Raw genomic sequence first — 21926 nt, forward strand, 5'->3', positions numbered from 1 at the left:
CAAGGAAAGCCCCGAGGTGGGGGGGGGGGGGGACTAGGGACCTCACCAAGTCCAACTTCGGATGTACGGCGGCTTGACGATACCGTGATCCGAGGACAGATGAGGGAGGCAGACCAGGTACTACTCCGGGACTGACCTTGGGTGGACGGCAGCTGACCCCCAAGGGACCGGAGGCTGGCACGGTCAAGGATGGTAGAGTTGGCAATCACAGGCAGGCAGTCTGATAGACAGGCAGACTGGCACAGCAGATAGACAGGCAGGCTCACATGGCTGATAGACAGGCATGCTGGCACACCTGATAGGCAGACGGGCACAGCTGATAGGCAGGCGGAAGTGGCTAGTAGGCAGGCAGGTGGGCAAGGCTGGCAGGCAGACGGACACGGCTTGTAGACAGGCAGGTGGGCACGGCTGGTAGACAGGCTGGCGGACACAACTAATAGGCAGATGGGCACAGCTGATACACAGGCAGGTATATAGGATTACACGTACTGATGCCTGAGAACTAACAAGAGTGTTAGGAACAAACTTACAATATTTCTCAGGCACCTCCATGTTGGAGGAGGTGCCTTAAATACTAAGTGTCCTGCAGCCATTGGCTGGGGATACTTTAGGATGGCACGTGCACAGCCCCTTTAAGAGACGGGGAGCGCGCACACCCTAAGCACGGTGCGTGGGGATCTGCACTCTGTGTGCGTACCCCTGGCAGCAACAGAGCCAGAAGAGAGAGTCGGCGTCTCTGCCTGGGGAGAAAGGCAGAAGTCAGAGACACCGGCATTACAATAAGTGGGCATCCGACACATGACATTCCCACTGATCAGGTGTCAGCAGGTTCTCTGACAGCCATTAGTACACGATATGGAGCTCGAGATGCAGCACCCAAGACTTTTCTTTCTTTTTTAACGGCCTTTGGCTCAATCTCGAGCCATGGCAACTTGATGGATGAACGCTCTGTAGGAAAATTGATCATGTGCAAGCCTAGAGAGGTCCACCCGGATCTTCTCCACTATTATCTTGATACTATCAAGACATCGGGTTGCTGGTCTTGCTGGTGTCCAAAGTAGGCAATTCGAAGCTTGGCGATCCTTGTTTCAAGTTACATGTCTGGCTTGATTTGTTTGTTCTTCTTGCCATCAATGGTGTTATGGGTCCGGGTGGTGGAACCACTGTACCGTGGTACAAGGAGGGACCAGAGGGGCGTAACTAAGTGCCTACCCGGACCAACCCTGGCTACACGGCGGCTTAATCGACTCCGTGAACCTAGGAGGGACCGGGCAGGTGGACCAGGTGCCACTCTGGGACAGACCTCGTTTGAGAGCAGGCGACTCCCACGGGACTGACAGTCTAAGCAGATAGGCACGGCAGATGAGCCGGCAGATGAGTTTGGCTGGTAGGCAGGCAAGCAGCGCAGGTAGGCAGGCTGGCTCGGCTGGCAGACAGACAGGTGGTCACGGCTGAAAGACAGGGTGGCAGGCACGGCTGATAGACAGGCTAGCGGGCACGGCTGATAGGCTGGCGGGCATGGCTGATAGACAGACTGGCGGGCATGGCTGATAGACAGACTGGCGGGCACGGCTGATAGACTGACTGACGGGCACGGCTGATAGACAGGCTGGTGGGCACGGCTGATAGACAGGCTGGCGGCAGCTCTGGAATTTGAGGGCTAGAGAGAGTGTAAGTACACTAACAACAACCTTGCACAGGAACCTCCATTTTGGGATAGGATATGATATCCTGGACAATCCCTTGAACATATGAGCTTTTTCTGATGTCAGTTTCACTTTTTCTGTTAGAGGACTGACGGCTGGTGAATGCCATTATGGCTTATCTTATTGATGGTTAAAGTGACATGCTGGAAATGTTGAGTTTTTGCTGCTGTCATCATAGTGGAGAGAGTGGCCAATTACTGCCCACTCCTTAAAATGGAAATTCCACCAAATATGATTAAATAAGTATCTGAAGATGACATCAGTGAAAGCCTGCTAGCTCAGACACTTGTACATTTGTTACATTTGTAAATTGAGGTGAGTGCTGTGCTCTGTTGAGGAACACAAGTGTCATTTTTGTCACTGGGAATTTCCATTAAAAATGAGTACTGTGATTTCACAATAACTGGAAAGATGTGTCTTACATTTCTAGTGGTGGAAATCTGCCAGCACCTAAAAACTCTTTTTTTTTTTTTTTTTTTTTGGCGTTGCTCAGACGTCTCATTTTTTGCCACATTTTTCCAGTGTGGAAAGAAAGAACGCAGTTTTTTCAGGACCAACAAAGTGAATGAGTTTTCTGAAATTTCATGCACATACTGATTATTCTTTCCTTGTAAATTTGAACCATAGAAGCATTTTTTTCAAATCTGCAGCATCTCAATTCTTCAGTGTTTTGCAGCATTTTTCACCCAATCAAAAGAGTGGTAAAAAAAAACACATTATAAATGACTAGTGTTGAGCCACCCCCGTAGTGTTCGAGTTCGGTTCGGTTCGTCGAACACCCGTGTGTTCGCCGAACTGTTCGTCGAACTGTTCGTCGAACACCTTCGAACACCGTTAAAACCAATGGCAGGCAAACAAAAACACATAGAAACACATAGAAAACACCTTCAAAGGTGTCCAAAAGCTGACAAACTGCTCAGAAGACATAACTAACACATGGAAAAGTGACAAGTACATATAGTCATGCGAAAAGAAAAGAGGTGGAGGAGTAAAAGGAGGGGGAGACACAGATATAGGCATGTCATGCCCTTCTAAAATCCAAAAAGTGAGAAGCCGACACGGCCAGTCCGCTCCTGCCCGTGCCACCTCCGTGTCGCCGGGTTTGTGCCAGAGCCGCGGTGAACCCTGACGGCCAGCCCCCCTCTCCCAATACTGGTGCCTGTCCGCTGGTGGGTCGAGCGAGCCCCCCTGTGGTGGAGGCAGCTCTAAGCTTTTTAATTTAAATTGTCTCTCTAATTTGAATGAATACACTTTAAATCCATTTACAAGGATCTATTGGAGGGCAAGTCTCATGCCAGCAGCCGCGTAATTCCAGCTCCAGTAGCGTCCACTAAAGCTGCTGCAGTTAAAAAGCTTTTATAAGGATCGAGCTCGGCTGTCCACCGCAAGGCATCCTAATGCCAGTCCCAGCCCCTATGCCTTGGGGTGCCTCCTGATGCTTTTCACTAAGTATCCCATGGTCCCGAATCATTTCCTTTGAAAAAATTAAGTGTCTAAACTACAGGTGGTGTAGCTTGCTTAACAGCCGGGATAATCCGCTGACTAGCAGACACTGCTACTAGGCACAAAGTATTTCCTGGGCTAGATGCAGTTAAAAATTTGTAATTAGATACTCTCGTTGGATGCTGAGAAAGCATTCCATAGAGTCTCCTGGCACGCCATATATGATTCTCTTAAAAAGCTTGGGGTAGGGGTCTAGGGGACCCTTTTATAGCCAAAATCACGGCCCTGTATCGCAATACGTCACCTAGGCTGAAGATAAATGGAACTGCAGCACCCTGAGGGCTCGGTTGCTACAGACGTATTGCACCTCACCCAGAGGTGTGATATCTCACTCTCAGGTAAGGATGGAGTGTGGATCAGGACCCGACACCTGCATGCATTACACCACATGGGGCAGGGCGACCAATATGCCCCTGAGATGGGCACGACAGTCCCTGTCCCTGGCTGGAGTGGGGGGAGGGAACACTGAGGAAGGGGAACCCTGTAGTGCAGGAGCAGGGAGGAAGCAGTTCCTGGGTGCATTGAGAAGGGAGTATAAAAGGTGTACCATCTTAGTTCAGTGCAGAGAAGTCTGAGCAGAAGTGGCAGGGAGCAGGGGCTCTGCATGAGCTCTGCTCCGGAGGCGGGCCTAGTAACAGAGGCCCAGGCCTGGAAGAGGGAGAAGGAAGGAAGAGGAGCGGAGAAGGCTCCAGGAACGAGGAATGAAGGGATCCCAGGGGTGCGGACGGGCGAGTCGCCACCGCACGCCCGAATCCACCTGCGTGGAGGGGTCAGGCCAAAGGGGGAGACCGGTCCCCGAACTAGTGGAGGCAGGAAACGACCCTCAGCTAGAAACCGGAGGCTCTGACATTTTATGTGGCGCAGCCCCTCGCTACACCCGCTAGGAAGGCACCACATAGGGTCAGGGAAACTGGCGCCAAGTTTACCAAGAGGAGGCCCGAGGCAGCCGGACAGAAGTGTTGGTAAGAAAGGCCAGACAAAGGACACACAAAGGGGGTCCTGTGAAGTGCTCCAAAGTTATCTGGGAGTTGTCTGAGCCCCTCAGAACATTTTCATCACCTTTCACAATCACCAATGGGACAAGGCAGGGATGTTCTCTGTCCCCTCTCTTATACATCCTAGTGACGGAGCACCTGCTCTCATCAATTCGCCATAACCCCAATATTAGGTGGATTGAGGTGGGAGGCACCGAGTACAAGTGCTCTCTATTTGCTGATGATGTCCTAGTATATATCACTCAATCACTTATATCCATCCCTGCTGTTATGGCTGAAATAGATCACTTTGTTACATGGTCAAATTTTAAAATCAATGCAGCGAAGTCTGAGGCCCTCGATGTCTCCCTCCCTAAATCCATATAGGATTCCATCCAGTCCAACTTTCCCTTTGCCTGTCCCTCACAGGGTATCAAATACTTAGGAATTCCTATTCATAGAGACCTCTCCCATCTATGTTATCTTAATTTTGGGCCCTTTATTGAACAACTCCATACAGACCACGGTTGGCAAGTTAGAACTGTAAGATTTACTACGTGAACCGCTGGTGTTTTGTGGAAAAGCACATGTACACTGCGTTCCAAATTATTATGCAAAAAGTGTTTAGGAGTGATAAGGGAAGAATTTGTTTGTTTGTCAGTTAAACTCATTGATGGTGATGTGTGTCAGGGCTCTTTATATCACTGTAAGCAATTGCAGACACCTGTGCTAATTAGTTTGGCAGGTGTGTCCAATGAAAGGCAAGACTACTTAAGAAGGCTCTCTCACATTATTAAGCAGCCTACATTTTCTGCCAAAATGGGAAAGAAAAAGGATGTGTCAGCTGCTGAGAAGCAACAAATTGTGGAGTGTTTAGGTCAAGGCATGACTACAATCAACATTGTGCGATGATCAGGATGAAGTGTCTTGGCAATCAAGAAGTATGTAGCTGATTCACAGTACACACGTGTGCGTGCTGATAAGGGCAAATTGAGGACTCTTTCCTACAGGCAATTACGTCAGGTTGAAAGAGCAGCGGCCAAAAAGCCTTGTCATAGCAGCAGACAAGTTTTTGAAGCTGCTTGTGCCTCCAACGTCCCCCGAACAACAAGATGCAGGGTCCTTCAGAGGTTTGCAGCTGTGCATACGCCATCCTGTCGACCTCCTCTATCCACTTCACACAAGCAGAAACGGCTCCAGTGGGCCAAACATTACATGAAGACTGATTTCAAAACAGTTTTGTTCACGGATGAGTGCCGTGCAGCGCTCGATGGTCCAGATGGATGGAGTGGAGGATGGCTGGTTGATGGACACCCCACGCAAACACGGCTACAGCGCCAACAAGGAGGAGGTGGAGTAATGTTTTGGGCTGGAATCATGGGGAGAGAGATTGTCGGCCCCTTTAGGATCCCTGAAGGCGCTAAAGATGAACTCCATAATGTATGTGGATTTTCTCAAACAGCACTTCCTGCCATGGTTCAAGAAGAAGAACCGTGTATTTCACAGCAAGATCATTTTTCTGCATGATAATGCACCATCTCATGCTGCACATAAAACATCTGCATCTCTGGCTGATATGGGCATAAAAGGGGACAAACTTATGGTGTGACCCCCATGCTCCCCTGACCTCTACCCCATTCAGAACCTTTGGAGAATCATTAAAAGGAGTGTCTATGATGGCGGGAGGCAGTTCACATCTAAGCAACAGCTCTGGGAGGGTATTCTGTCCTCATGCAAAACAATTGAAGCAGAAACCATCCAAAACCTGACAAATTCAATGGACGAGAGAGTTCAGAAGCTCCTTTCGAACAAGGGGTCCTATGTGAAAATGTAACATCACCTAGAATAAAGTTTTGAGTTGAAAACTGTTTGATTTCAGTTTCTAACAACCTGCTAATGCTTATAATTTCAAAAATGACCATTTTTTTGGTCTTTATTAAAATGAAAAGGTTGATCGAAAAGTTTGGGGGATCTAAGAGTGTGGCAACCCAGTAGTCATGATTACTTCGAATTCTGACAATATGAGGGTCATGCTGCAGGTAGTGCAGCAAGAAGGCACTTATGTGTCTTGCGCATCTCGGAGCCCCAAAATTATTTTCCGGGCTAGATGCAGCTAAAAATTATTTTAAATTTTAAATCTGGTGAAGCTTTAGTATAGATGGCCTAATAGGATCAGTGCTGCACACTGCTACAAAGCCCAAATTATTTTCCAGTCAAGATACAGATAAACATGATTAGTAATTTGAAAGCTTAAAACGGTTGGTAGGGTGATTTTAACCAATCATCAAGCTTTTACTCTCCCCAGGATGACACAGGGGTAGAAAAGTCGTTTCGGATCCATGATTTGTTCATCTTTATGAACGTGAGTCTGTCTACATTATCAGTGGAGAGCCGCGTGCGCTTATCTGTCAGCACACCGCCAGCAGTGCTGAACACACGTTCAGACAGAACGCTGGCTGCGGGGCATGACAAGATCTCCAAGGCGTAAGTGGCTAGCTCCGGCCATTTATCCAGAGTGGAAGCCCAAAAAGAGCAAGGGTCCAGTGACACAGTCGTGGCTTCAATGTTTACTTGGAGATACTCCTGTACCATCGTCTCTAGGCGTCCTTCCTCTGTCCTCTCCCCCCAACCTCGCACAACAGAAATGTGATCAAGGTCTCCCTCATCTGATGAGTCTTCCATCAGTTCGTCCTCCACTTCTTCCTGGGCTCCTGCACCTTCCTCACTAGTTTGGCTGCTACCATGCGCCCTGGTAAAACCATCTCCCCCACCCTCACATGCCTGCCGCCTTGGTGCTGCCGACCGTCTGGACCTTGCAGATGTTAGCCCTTCCGCATACAACTCCTCCTCCTCTACTTCCTCCACCTCCTCTTGTGCCACCACCTGACTCCGAATTCTGTTTAACATGTGCTCCAGCATGTAAATCACCGGAATAGTCATGCTGATAATGGCATCGTCAGCACTAAACATCTTCGTCGCCATTTCAAAACTGTGCAGAAGGGTGCATAGGTCACTGATCTGAGACCACTCCTCCAGCGTGATTTGCCCCACCTCTGGATCTCGTTGGCCCAGGCTATACGTCAGAACGTATTGCACCAGGGCTTGTCGGTGCTGCCACAGTCGCTGCAACATGTGCAGAGTTGAATTCCACCGGGTAGGCACATCGCATTTTAGCCGGTGAAGTGGCAGGCCCAACGACTTCTGTAGAGATGTAAGTCGCTGAGCTGCGGGATGCGAACGGCGGAAGCGAGCACACAGCGACCGTGCCCTCTGCAGAAGGCCATCTAGTCTGGGATAGTGGGCTAAAAATTGCTGGACAACCAGGTTCAACACGTGAGCCATACAAGGCACGTGTGTGACATTGCCCCGGCGAAGGGCCGCACCCAGGTTTGCAGCATTGTCGCACACGGCTTTCCCTGGTTTCAGGTCCAGTGGAGACAACCATTCATGAAATTGGTTCTCCAGAGCTGACCACAACTCCTCAGCTGTGTGACTCACATTTCCCAGACATTTCAATGTAAAAACCGCCTGATGACGTTGAGCCCTACTGCCAGCATAGTAAGGAGGTGTGCAGGATCCCTTCTGCGCAGTTAGAAAGCTTGTGGCATGACCAGACAGGCTTTGGGTGCAGGTGGAAGACCGAGAGGAGGTTGAGGAGGCAGAAGCAGTGGAGGAACTTTGACATAAAGAGGATTGACGCACAACTCGTGGGGACGGCAAGACTTGGACAGCAGCCCCTTGTCCTGCTGTCACCATAGTTACCCAGTGCCCAGTCAGCGACATGTAACGCCCCTGTCCATGCCTACTCGTCCAAGTGTCTGTGGTGAAATGCACCCTGTCACACACAGAGTTTCTCAAAGAAGCGGTGATGTTGTGTGCGACATGCTGGTGGAGCGCAGGCACACCTTTCTTTGAGAAGTAGTGCCGACTGGGCATCTGGTACTGGGGCACTGCGACGGACATAAGGTCTCGAAAATCCTCTGTGTCCACCAGGCGGAAAGGCAGCATTTCTGTAGCCAAGAGCTTGCAGATGGTGAAATTCAACCTCTTAGCTTTCTCATGGCTAGGAGGAAATGGTCTTTTACTTGTCCACATCTGAGGGACCGAGGGCTGGCTATTGTGCTTAGACGGGGTTGATAAGGGTGTCCCCGGCAAACTGCCGGTCTGTGAGGAAGATGCAGGCGGACATGTTAGGTTGCCTTGATCCAAAGGTGGTGCTATCGATGTCGGACAGCGCTCAACACCAGCTGGTGTTCCCACCTCCAAAGAAAATGATGACCTGCCAATCACGCTGGCTGTTGCGGGTAAAGAGGTGGCAGGTCTGCGCCCCAAAACAGGTGTGACTGCTGTCCCCCCAGTCACAGAGGATGAAGAGGCCGCGGATGCACAAGATATGGCAGACGGTGGCTGGCCCGGCCGGCTAGGCCGCATTGTAGCACACTGAGCTTCCCACTGCAACTTATGCTTCATGTCCATGTGCCGGTTCATGCATGAAGTACTCAAACTATGTATTTTTTGGCCTCTACTTAGCTTTTGCTGACAAATGTTACAGATAACACGAGTTGGGTCATCTTTATCGATCTGAAAAAATGCCCAGGCTATGCAAGGCTTAGCACCCATGCGACCTGAAGAGCCACCACGACTTGTGGTGAGAGGCAGAGTTGTGTTTGAGGATGCAGTTGTTGACGTGCTTCCAGTACTACATCTCTGTCCAGGAAGGCGCAACCTGACCTCGTCGTCACTAGCATCTTCCTCCACCTCCTCTGCTGACCTCATCTCTTGGCTGACTGTGGGTTGACAGTAAGTGGGATCTCCAACCTCATCATCACCCTGTGTGCTATCACACCCGTCGTCCTCAGAGCCAACCTGTTCCTGCCCTGACAAAAAACTAAAGTTGTCGCTCCAATCAGGTATTTGAGTCTTATCATCGTCTTCCTTATTGTCTCCACCAACAGGAGTTACGGTTTGGGAATGAGGGTCTACATTATGGTCAGAACCTTCTGCGTCTGGTCCTGGATCCGACTCATAAAGATTCTGGGCATCAGTGCAGATCATTTCCTCGTCTGGATTCACAGAAGCGCTGGAGTCGACCTCTGATTCCCAGGCTATAGTATGAGTAAACAGCTCTGCAGACTCAACCATCTGTTCTACCTCATACTCAGACGGGCAGCTGGAGATTTGGGAGCTGTGAGGAAGCAAGTGCGATTTGGGTGACACCTTTGAGGACTGGAGTATTTGTGATGTTGAAGTTGATGTGGAGGAGAGCCCACTTAAAGGAGCACTTGATATCCGTTGAAGCACCTGCTGTTTTTGTGCCTCATCTGGAATTTGTAGCGATTGGCATGGCCGTAAGAAAGGGATCTTATCACATTGTCCGCTAAAAGAAGTAGACATTTTAGTTTGGCTGGAAGATGGTCTTTCTTCTGCAGATGTTACTGTTGCTTTAACACCTACCCCACGGACACAACCTTTTTTCCCCTTCCCAACACGCCTATTCCCCTTTCCACCAGCAGCAGGCCTTTTTCCACTCATTTTGGTGGTTAACTAATTCACAACTCTGGAGTTGTTTGCACAAAAAAACAATGGATGGTAACCGAGCAGAGCTGAGTGGCCAAACTGTGGTATTAGGCCAAAACTATTGGCTGGGTTAGATGCAGAAAAAAATTATATTCAATTTGCAACCTGATGGAGGTCAGTATAGATGGACTAATACAACAAGTCCCACACACAGCTAGAAGCCCAATATTTTTTCAGAGGTAGATGGAGAAAAAAATATATTCAGTTTGCAACCTGATGGAGGTCAGTATAGGTGGACTAATAGAACAAGTCCCACACACAGCTAGAAGCCCAATATTTTTTCAGAGGTAGATGCAGAAAAAAATATATTCAGTTTGCAACCTGATGGAGGTCAGTATAGGTGGACTAATAGAACAAGTCCCATACACTGCTAGAAGGCCAAATATTTTTTCAGAGCTAGATGCAGAAAAAAATTATATTCAGTTTGCAACCTGATGGAGGTCAGTATAGATGGATTAATAGAACAAGACCCACACACAGCTAGAAGCCCAATATTTTTTCAGAGCTAGATGCAGAAAAAAATTATATTCAGTTTGAAACCTGATGGAGGTCAGTATAGGTGGACTAATTGAACAAGTCCCACACACTGCTAGAAGGCCAAATATTTTTTCAGAGCTAGATGCAGAAAAAAATTATATTCAGTTTGCAACCTGATGGAGGTCAGTATAGATGGATTAATAGAACAAGACCCACACACAGCTAGAAGCCCAATATTTTTTCAGAGCTAGATGCAGAAAAAAATTATATTCAGTTTGCAAACTGATGGAGGTCAGTATAGATGGACTAATACAACAAGTCCCACACACAGCTAGAAGCCCAATATTTTTTCAGAGGTAGATGCAGAAAAAAATATATTCAATTTGCAACCTGATGGAGGTCAGTATAGGTGGACTAATAGAACAAGTCCCACACACTGCTAGAAGGCCAAATATTTTTTCAGAGCTAGATGCAGAAAAAAATTATATTCAGTTTGCAACCTGATGGAGGTCAGTATAGATGGATTAATAGAACAAGACCCACACACAGCTAGAAGCCCAATATTTTTCAGAGGTAGATGCAGAAAAAAATATATTCAGTTTGCAACCTGATGGAGGTCAGTATAGGTGGACTAATAGAACAATTCCCACACACTGCTAGAAGGCCAAATATTTTTTCAGAGCTAGATGCAGAAAAAAATTATATTCAGTTTGCAACCTGATGGAGGTCAGTATAGATGGATTAATAGAACAAGACACACACACAGCTAGAAGCCCAATATTTTTTCAGAGCTAGATGCAGAAAAAAATTATATTCAGTTTGCAACCTGATGGAGGTCAGTATAGATGGATTAATAGAACAAGACCCACACACAGCTAGAAGCCCAATATTTTTTCAGAGCTAGATGCAGAAAAAAATTATATTCAGTTTGCAACCTGATGGAGGTCAGTATAGGTGGACTAATTGAACAAGTCCCACACACTGCTAGAAGGCCAAATATTTTTTCAGAGCTAGATGCAGAAAAAAATTATATTCAGTTTGCAACCTGATGGAGGTCAGTATAGATGGATTAATAGAACAAGACCCACACACAGCTAGAAGCCCAATATTTTTTCAGAGCTAGATGCAGAAAAAAATTATATTCAGTTTGCAACCTGATGGAGGTCAGTATAGATGGATTAATAGAACAAGACGCACACACAGCTAGAAGCCCAATATTTTTTCAGAGGTAGATGCAGAAAAAAATATATTCAGTTTGCAACCTGATGGAGGTCAGTATAGATGGACTAATACAACAAGTCCCACACACAGCTAGAAGCCCAATATTTTTTCAGAGCTAGATGCAGAAAAAAATTATATTCAGTTTGCAACCTGATGGAGGTCAGTATAGATGGATTAATAGAACAAGACCCACACACAGCTAGAAGCCCAATATTTTTTCAGAGCTAGATGCAGAAAAAAATTATATTCAGTTTGCAACCTGATGGAGGTCAGTATAGATGGATTAATAGAACAAGACCCACACACAGCTAGAAGCCCAATATTTTTTCAGAGGTAGATGCAGGAAAAAAATATATTCAGTTTGCAACCTGATGGAGGTCTGTATAGATGGACTAATACAACAAGTCCCACACATAGGTAGAAGCCCAAATATTTTTTCAGAGGTACTGTAGATGCAGATAAAAATTAGTTTTAATTTGCAACCTGATGGAGGTCAGTATAGATGGACTAATAGAATGATGCTATGCCCAAAAGATTTTACTTCACTAGGTGCAGTAAAAAAATTGGTATTCTATACACAGGTGGTATATCTTGCAACACAGATAGGCTACTCCACTGACTAACACACTCTGCAATAGGCCAAAAAGGATTAGCTTTGCTAGATTCAGCCAAATGCTGTGAAAAAAACTTGCACAGCACTGGCACAGACCTGCCTGGCAAAAGCTGATAGGAACTGATGTAACCTAGTCCTGAAAAGGACTCCAATTACAATTAGTCTTTACTCCCACAACCTATCTATTTAAGAGCACAGACCTCCCTGATAAAAGTTGTAGGAAATGCTGTAACCTAGTCCTTAAAAGGACTGCAATCACAACTATTCCCTACTCCCAAGCTATCTGTATATTTGTGCGAAAATTGGCTTGAAATTAACAAGGTATAGCGCACACAGCAACAGCGGTGCCGTCCAACACGCAGCTGCAGCAGTGAGAAAATGGTGGCGACGGGGAAAATGGCTTGGTCTTATAGGGCAAGGACATGTGACATACACTGCCAATGACACATGCCCTTGCTTGTGTGAAAAAAAGCACTTCGCTCCGTGTGTGCGCTGCTGATAGGCTGACAGATTGCACCTCCCCACTGCAAATGCGGGAAAGAGAAAAAAAAATGGAGATCTTCATTGTTCCTGCAGAGATCCATCCCCTGCCCCTCCCCCCACCCCGCTGTACACTCAAACTGCGTATTAACATTAATTTTCATCATTACTGAGAAAAAATCCAGTTATGATTTTGGTGCACGAACAGTTATCGGACATAACCTCGAACAGCCGAATTTTTCTCAAATTGTTCGTGTTCGCCGAACGGCTCGAACATCGCCCAAAACAGCTCGAATTTGAGATTGGCGAACAGTTCGAGTAGAACAACGCTCATCTCTATAAATGACCTCCCAATAAACATGCAGTGTATTTCCTGCCAACATGGTTTTTGCTGTAAAAAAAATCTTCTGCAAATCCTCAATTTGTGCAGATACCCTTAACCCTGTTAGGCTACGTACCCACAATGGGTATTTGGGGAGTTTTTGATGTTTCAGGCTATCTGCAGCATTTCTACACCTATTAGGTCAATTATTTTTTATGTCCATTTTTTTTTACGAGCGGTTTTATCACGTTTTTGAAGCTGCGGTTTTTGTCTCTTGTTGATATGTCATCTTTTAAAGAAAGCTGCTTTGTTTTGCATATTGCTCTTTGTCAGTGATGTTTTACCCCTTGCCACTCATCCATACTATCTAATTGATGTATCCCTCTTTTTGAGTCTTCACTGTGAATCTCACTTTTTGCCATTGTGTAAATATTTAACTTTATTGTTTGATTCCTTGCAATTTTCTATATAATTTTTTCAATAAAACTTTGCACTTCAATTTTTTGGAGGTCGTGACTTCATATTTTTTTAGGTTATATATTAACAGTTCTCTCTCAATTTCTATGATTATGGTCCAGATATGTTCCTTTCTCATAATCCCATCCACTTTGCTGGAACTGTAAGATACCTCGTTTTGTGTGCAGCAAAAATATGCATGGTCAAAAATTAATCTTGGAAACTTAAAATTCCCTCAGGGAGTAGGAAGCCACGCACGGGAAGCTCACGCTGGGGACATTGGCTTGTGCGCTGCTCCAACTACAATGTATACTTATCCTCTTTAGATCTCATTATGGTTCCTTTATATACAATCATGTGACATGCACTGTGTGACCAATATGTACTATTGACTATGTGTATTTATGTCCTGCACTTGGCAAATGGTATTTGATTGCAATTGAGCCTTATATAGCCTATGATTGCAGCACATATGATTGCGTAATGCGGCAGATATACTGTATTTCTACTTGTATGTACTAAAGGAAAATCCAACTTTTGATCACTGCTTGTCTCTTTCCTTACATATGAACCATAATTTATATATTTGAAGCAGCCCCCAAAGTCAATTGCATTGGAATTTTTTCACTGAAAAAGCAATGTGAAGATATATATAGTAATCCCATGTCAATCACTATGCACTGTTTGGCAGGGTTACAGAGATCTCCATGTACAGTGCAATGGGATACTTTTGAATACCTCTGCAACAAGCAGAAGGGAGGGGGCGGAAGAGCTGGGGGATGACAAATCCCACAGCTGCTGCAGCTGCGCAGGATTTGTCCCTTCCCCTCAAGCAATGTGCTCCTGTGTGTGAACTGCTATAATTCAATAGCGAGTTATGGGAAGACGATACATCCGAGTGATGCACAAAATAGATTTTTAGAAACCTAAAAGAATGGAGAATCTCACCATTCCTTTCTTCACAGCCCAGCATGCAACAATAGGGAGATATGCGGCACAGCCTTTCAGAGTCCCCTAGGGCCACTGTGTTTGGTCTCCACGCATAGCAGGGGCCTGGCTGGATCCGATGACACCAGAACCGGCTCCCTTGGATCGTCCAGTAAGGTGGTATGGCCCATTTTAGTTTTGGGAGTTTGTTAGCTAAAAGAGGCCAGGGGTTGAGATATAGGTCTAGCCCAGGGGTCATAAGGGGAGTGACCCAGAGAGGTTAAAGGATCCTGCTGCCCCAGGTCCATTATATTTTTTCTGGGGGGGTCGTGATGTCAAGTCGTGTGGGGAAAGTCCTGCAACAACACAGAAAAGGCCCACAAACCTCCCATGTGGCATCCCTTCCCCCGAAAGCCTGATTGTCCATCTAACCAGTAATTGACTCATAATAACTGCTTTATACCTTTTGTACCCATGCTATTGTGCTTGCAACTCTGACCATTGTGTATGTATAACCCTTATGTATATAGTGTTTGTCTAGTGCGCCCTTACGATGATTAAATATATAATTTAACCTTGGGCTGTTCTTTTATCTCGATCTACGAACCTTACGCCTGTTGTTCAGTCCAACGAACACGTTACCGAGCTGGTTTCTAGCCCGATATAAATCCATTATATCAAATAGAAACTGGTGGCAGCTTTCCCAGGCCGACCAGGCTCTGCTTCACTGGATCTAGTGAATGGAGCCTCTCAGCCTGTCAGGGTTGTGGGTGAGTGTGATGCCACGTCAGTGACTGAGTGGACCTCCTCTCTTCACTCCCTGGTGCCTTCCTGTACCCATGTAGACAGGGGATGTCTGTGCACAGCTGTACCAATCTGACCTTACGCGTCTCTCAGGGGGTGTGGAATGTCACATTGGTGCAAAGGGCAGATCCGTACCACGTGCTTCGTCTGATGTAATTGTCAGGTGGGCGGCAAGGTGTGGATCCATCATAAGTGGTGGCAACAGCGAGATTCTGCGGGGTCTCCCTGCTGCCATTTCTTCACAGCAACATATGTTTTTTTTTAATTGTCATCTATCTTCTATCTATATAAAGCTCATCTCAGTGCCCAAGGATTTGCACGTGGCGCGCACACCCCAGGCAAGCAGGGAAGGAGAAGTGGAAGACAGCGGGCCGGGGCCACAACGGTAAGGGGGTCGACGTCTCTGCCGGGTAGGAGGCAGAGACGCCGGCGCTACATTACCCCCCCTTCTCTTTACGCCCCTTCTTCCTCAAGCCCGCAAAAATTTTTCTCCTCAGGACCAAACCCCTTCCAATCCACAAGAAAAAAAATATTTCCTCTTACCCTCTTGGTAGCCAAAATGTTCTCTACCTCAAAAACGTCCTGAGCGCTGACTAGAGCTGGAGCGGTACCCGGATCGTCGGAGAAAGGATTGAGGACATCAGGCTTGAGGAGAGACACATGGAAGGAATTGGGGATCCATAACGAGGCAGGGAGTTTCAACTTGTATGCCACTGGATTCATTTGGCTCAGAATCTCGAATGGACCGATGAACCGCCGACCCAACTTGTAAAAAGGTATCTTGAGATGGACATACTTGGAGGAAAGCCATACCTTGTCCCCCGGATGGAACAGAGGTGGGTCCAGACGTGTCTTATCAGCTTGTTTCTTCATCCGCTCAGAGGATTGTAGCAATGCCATTTTTGTGTCCTCCCAACGAGAGACTCCGCAGCAGGATTGTCAACAGAAGTAGAAACAGGAATCGGAATATTGGGATGCTGACCGTACACCACAAAGAATGGAGATTTGGCTGAGGATTCATTCATATGGTTATTGTAGGAAAATTTGGCCCAAGGTGGGAGCTCCACCCTGTCGCTATGGTGAGCGTTGACGAAATGCCAAAGAAAACTAGTGAGGATCTGATTGATACGCTCAACCTGACCATTGAACTGAGGGTGATAGGCCAAAGAGAAGTCCAAAGCGACATTCAACAACTTACTTGTGGCTCTCCAGAAGCGTGAAATAAACTGAACTCCTCTATCCGAGATAATATGGAGAGGTAGGCCGTGGAGACGGAAGTTGTGAAGGATAAAGTCTTTGGCTAGCACTAGCGCAGAAGGAAGACTTGGCAAGGAAATGAAGTGAGCCATCTTGGAGAAGCGGTCAGCGACCACCCAAAATTACAGTACAACCGGTCGATACAGGAAGATCCGTGATGAAATCCATCGCGATATGTTGCCACGGAGAAGGCATGGGAAGAGGAAGAAGTCGACCAGTCGGAAGTTACCGAGCCATGTCCGAATGCATTGAAGAGAATCTTGCTAGGGATTCATCCAGAAATCCACCTCTCTGGCTGGAGCAGGCTTCTTCTTCATCAAGAACTGACAGCTGAAGTTGACAGGCATGGCGGGTGGACTGGCAGCACTGGGAGACAGGCAGGTGGTAACGGCTGGTAGTCAGGCAGGCGGGCATGACTCGTAGTCAGGCAGGCGAGCATGACTGATAGACAGGCTGGCGGGCATGGCAGACAGACAGGCTGGCGGGCAGCACAGAGACCTGAGGACTGAAGAGGCAGTTTAATACAAACAAACCACAACTTTGCATAGGCACCTCCATTTTGGAAGAGGTGCCTTAAATAGCAGATGTGCTCCGGCCATTAGCCGGGGACATTTTAGGACGGCGTGTGTGGCCCCTTTAAGAATCAGGGAGCACGCGCGCGCCCTAAACACAGTGCCCAAGGATCTGCGTGCGGCGCATGCACCCTGGGCAGGCAGGGAAGGAGAGGCAGAAGGAGGAGAGGAGGATGGCGGGCCGGGGTCACGGCGGTAAGGGAGTCGGCGTCTCTGCCGGGCAGGAGGCAGAGATGCTGGCGCTACACATACAAGTCCATCGACACTGTTGTGGAAGCAGATGAAGCGGTTAATTATCTAACAGAATTTTTCAATTCACTCGATCTGCCAGGGATGCCACCGCACGTACTGCAATTGAAAATCGCCGTGCCCATTATCATATTGCGAAATATCAACCAGCCAAAGCTTTGCAACGGCACGCGGCTTGCAGTAAAACAATAAATGAGCAACATCGTTGAAGCAACAATCTTGACAGGACCTTTCAAAGGTGAAGATGTCCTCATTCCTCGCATTCCTATGATTCCAACGGATATGCCATTTCAATTTAAGAGATTGCAATTCCCAAATTTAGATTTGTGTGGTTTAAATCTAGACACGGATTGCTTCTCACATGGACAATTATATGTTGCGTGTTCTAGAGTCGGCAAACCAGACAATCTCTATATCTATACAGACAATTGAACAAAAAATATTGTATACCCAAAAGTATTGTGAAATTACCGTATTTTTCGGACTATAAGACGCACTTTTTTCGTCCAAAATTTTAGAGGAAAATGGGGGGTGCGTCTTATAGTCCGAATGATGCTGGGGGTAGTGTATATATATATATATATATATATATATATATATATATAATATATATACTGTGCTGGGGGGGAGCGGTTGCGGCGGAGGAGCGGGGCACAGGAGGCAGCAGCCGCATGCTGCAGCCTACATTGTCCCCACTGCTAAAGAAAATGAATATTCACTGCTCCCCACGCCCATAAGCGTGGGGAGCATTGAATATTCATGTTCCTTAATAGCGGCACACAGTGTATCAGCAGAGCGGCTCCTGCTGCTGCCGGGCGATCGCGTGTGCCCGCTATTAAAGGGCATGAATATTCACCCCCTCTCCATGCCCATGGGCGTGGGGAGAGGGTGAATATTCATGCCCTTTAACAGAGGGCACATGTGATCGCCTGGCAGCAGCATGAGTCGTCATGCGGCTACGCTGTGTGCCGGCTATTAAGGAGCATGAAGTCACTGCTCCCCGCGCACACAGTCCCGGCATAAGGAGCAGTGACTCCTTGTGAGCCGCGCATGGCAGTGACGTCATGCGCAGCTCACATGTAGAGATCAGTGCGGGCAGACAGGATGCAGCGCTGGAGGAGAGAGGAGAAAGGTGAGTAGGAGTGTTTTTTTATGTGCAGCCTGATGGGGATTAGGGGGACCATGCATACTAGGATAAGGATGAGGGGGCCATACATACAAGGGTAAGGATGAGGGAGCCATTCATACCAGGATAGGGATGAGGGGTGCCATGCATATCAGGATAGGGATGAGGGGTGCCATGCATACCAGGATAGGGATGAAGGGTGCCATGCATACCAGGATAGGGATGAGGGGTGCCATGCATACCAGGATGAGGGGTGCCATGCATACCAGTATAAGGATGAGGGGTGCCATGCATACCAGGTAAAGATGAGGGGTGCCATGCATACCAGGATAAGGATGAGGGGGTACCATGCATACCAGGATAGAGATGAGGGGTACCATGAATACCAGGATAGGGATGAGGGGTGCCATGCATACCAGGAAAGGATGAGGGGTGCCATGCATACCAGGATAGGGATGAGGGGTACCATGCACACCAGGATAGGGATGAGGGGTGCCATGCATACCAAGATAGGGATGAGGGGTGCCATGCATACCAGGATAGGGATGAGGGGTGCGTGCCATGCATACCAGGATAGAGATGAGGGGTGCCATGCATACTCGGATAAGGATGAGGGGTGCCATGCATACCAGGATAAGGATGGGGGGTGCAATGCATATCAGGATGGAGGGGTGCCATGCATATCAGGATGGAGGGGTGCCATGCATATCAGGATGGGGATGGAAGCCACGTATAATAGGAAGGGGGGGCATATCTACCAGCATGGGGGATATTATCAGAATTGGGGGACATTACCCCTATTCCAGTGTCAGAAGCAGACCTGCTCCCCCTTTAATCTTTTATTCAAACTAAATAAAAAAATATTCCTTACATTAAACAAAATGATTGAGATTCATTTAAAAAAATGATTTGCTCTTTGTATTTTTTGTCCTTTTTTTGGGAGTCTTGCCAAGACTTTAATTACAGACAGAAAGCTAAGAAACAGACAGACTCCAGTAAGCTACAGAAGTTCTAAATGTTGATAATTAGAAAGGATGATTTGGAATTATTTCTAATAACCTCCTTCCTGAAATACAAAACACAATACAATGTTCTGCTGTGGAGAAATTCATTTTGTTGCAGAGATTCATTATCTGAAGTGTGCAGGTTGGAAGGTGTTCCTTCCCGGATACTTCTTTATTTACACAAAATTGAAGTTTTTGAAACGTTTAAACCAAACTTTCCCCAAATTCACTAAAAATATGACTCAAGTGCCTGAAGATTAATTGTGAAAATAGATGACAAAATAAAAACAAGCCCCAACACTGCTACATCATCAGAAAATAATAGGGCCACACAAACCTGTTTTTAAGTTTTCGGAAGTCTCATTATCATTACAGACATGGTCTGTAATAATGCACAAAATAGGGTCTGAGTCAGTCTGTTGCTGCTAATGTTAATGTGCCCAGAGGAAGTAAGAGTATTTTGGTCAGTATTCCACATCAGTATTTGTAAGCCAAAATCAGGAGAGGAACAATCAGTGAAAAAGTATAAGAGAAACACGTCACCACTTCTGCATTTTTCACCGACTGCTGGTTTTGGCTTACAAATACTGATGTGAAATACTGACTAAAATATTGCTGTATGAACGTGGCGTTAAAGGGAATCTGTCACCTCGGAAATCACTATTTACCTGCAGATATAGGGTTAATATGCAGGTAAATAGTGTTAAAAAGCTGCATGGCCTCTTTACTGAAAGTGCGGCTACTGGGAGAAAATGAACATGTTTCCTCCCAGGAGCTGTGTGCTTTTTGTCATGGGGCTGTGCATGTAGCGGTTGCAGTCACAGCTCACTATACTGTGTGACTGTTGTAAGCACACCCAGCTCTACAATGCCATCACAACACTGGACCTGGTCACAGGACAATAAAACCTTCACACTCCTTATCTATTAACTGCTAAAATATATATAGCCAGAACTGTTTATCACTTCCATAATAAGTCTGCTTTTCATCACTTGTCTTACCTATTGCATTTTTTTTTTCTTGTGTGTCTTATTGTGTATAAATATGTGACTCTTCAGATTTTGTGTTATCCTATGCCTGATGAAGAGACCTGAGTAGTCCCGAAAGCTTGCAACTTGTTACCATCTTTTCAGTTAGCCATTAAAAGGTATCAACCACTGAGGACTCTCAAATCTAAATATTTTTCTATCTACTGACTAACACGGTACAAGAATATATATTTTCCCTATATCAAGACTATCAAGGGATTCTAGAGAGAAATGTGCTGCCCAGTGTCAGAAAGCTTGGTCTCAGTCGCAGGTCATGGGTCTTGCAACAGGATAAAGACCCAAAAACACACAGTTAAAAACACCCAAGAATGGCTAAGAGGAAAACATTGGACTATTCTGAAGTGGCCTTCTATGAGCCCTGACCTAAATCCTATTGAGCATCTCAGGAAAGAGCTGAACCATGCCGTCTGGAAAAGGCAACCTTCAAACACGCGACAACTGGAGCAGTTTGCTCATGAGGAGTGGCCAAAATACATGTAGAAAGGTGAAGAAGTCTTATTGACAGTTATAGGAATCGTTTGATTGCAGTGATTGCCTCAAAAGATTGTTCAACACATTATTAAGTTAAGAAGAACCATCATTTCTGTCCAGGCCGATTTCATGAATTTAATTTTTTTTTAAATTCCGTGGAAGCAGGGTTGAAAAGCAATGACTGACTTTCATTTGTTCATTTTCATAGATTTTAATTTATTATTACTTTTGTCAGATTCAAGTTATTTCTGTGACCATTGTGGGTTTTTCTTTCATTAAACGAGAGGTACCAACAATTTTGACCACGTGTGTATATTACGCAGGCGCCAGGAAGTGACAGTGACTCCCCGGCGCCTGCACAATAGAAACCTGCGATGCAGAGCACAGGCAGACGGGGCCGGGATGAAGCAAAGCGCGCTCTATGTGAGCTCTATGTGAGCGGCGCTTTGCGCATGCCCGGGTAGTCAGGGAGCACAGTGCACGTCACAGGGCCCTTTGACATGCAGGGGAGGGGGAATATGATAACTAAGCATATAGGCGGGAATTTTGGGGAATAATAAACAGTTAGTCATGGATTTCTTAGCGTCTAGGGGATGACAAGCCTGTGCAAAAAGGAGTTTATAAAAACAGATTTCGCTGCAATTAAACCTCTACTATGGGCCATACAGGTATGTATAAACTTACTTTTCTATAACCTTTATGCCCATAGTAGCGGTCTGATATCTCCCAGGGGGTGACACATTCCCTTTAACATTAAAAATTACATTTATTTAACATAAAAACTTAATTTAAATAACAGGTCATTTCCTGATGACACAATCTTTTTAACTACAATGCTATAAAATACAATCACTCTGGCGATAGAAAAATGAATTTTAAAACAAAAGCAAAAAAACCCCAAAAACTGGATTCAAGCACTAAAAAATATATTTCCTTCCTGGGAAGATGAAGAGGAGAATCATTGCAAAACAGAGGATTATATTAAGTTTTCATATCTACAAAATACAAGATCCTAACAAAGTGTAATCTATGGGAAGGTGTAAATCAATGACTGCAAAGCATAAGCAAATTTACACAAAGGCGCAGCAGCACTTGGCGTGGCATCAGGATTTATGCAAGCATTAGACATAAGAATCAA

The sequence above is a fragment of the Phyllobates terribilis genome, unplaced genomic scaffold (assembly GCF_046119375.1).
Source record: "Phyllobates terribilis strain yellow unplaced genomic scaffold, ASM4611937v1 Scaffold_1__5_contigs__length_1240528914, whole genome shotgun sequence".
NCBI classification, from domain to species: domain Eukaryota; kingdom Metazoa; phylum Chordata; class Amphibia; order Anura; family Dendrobatidae; genus Phyllobates; species Phyllobates terribilis.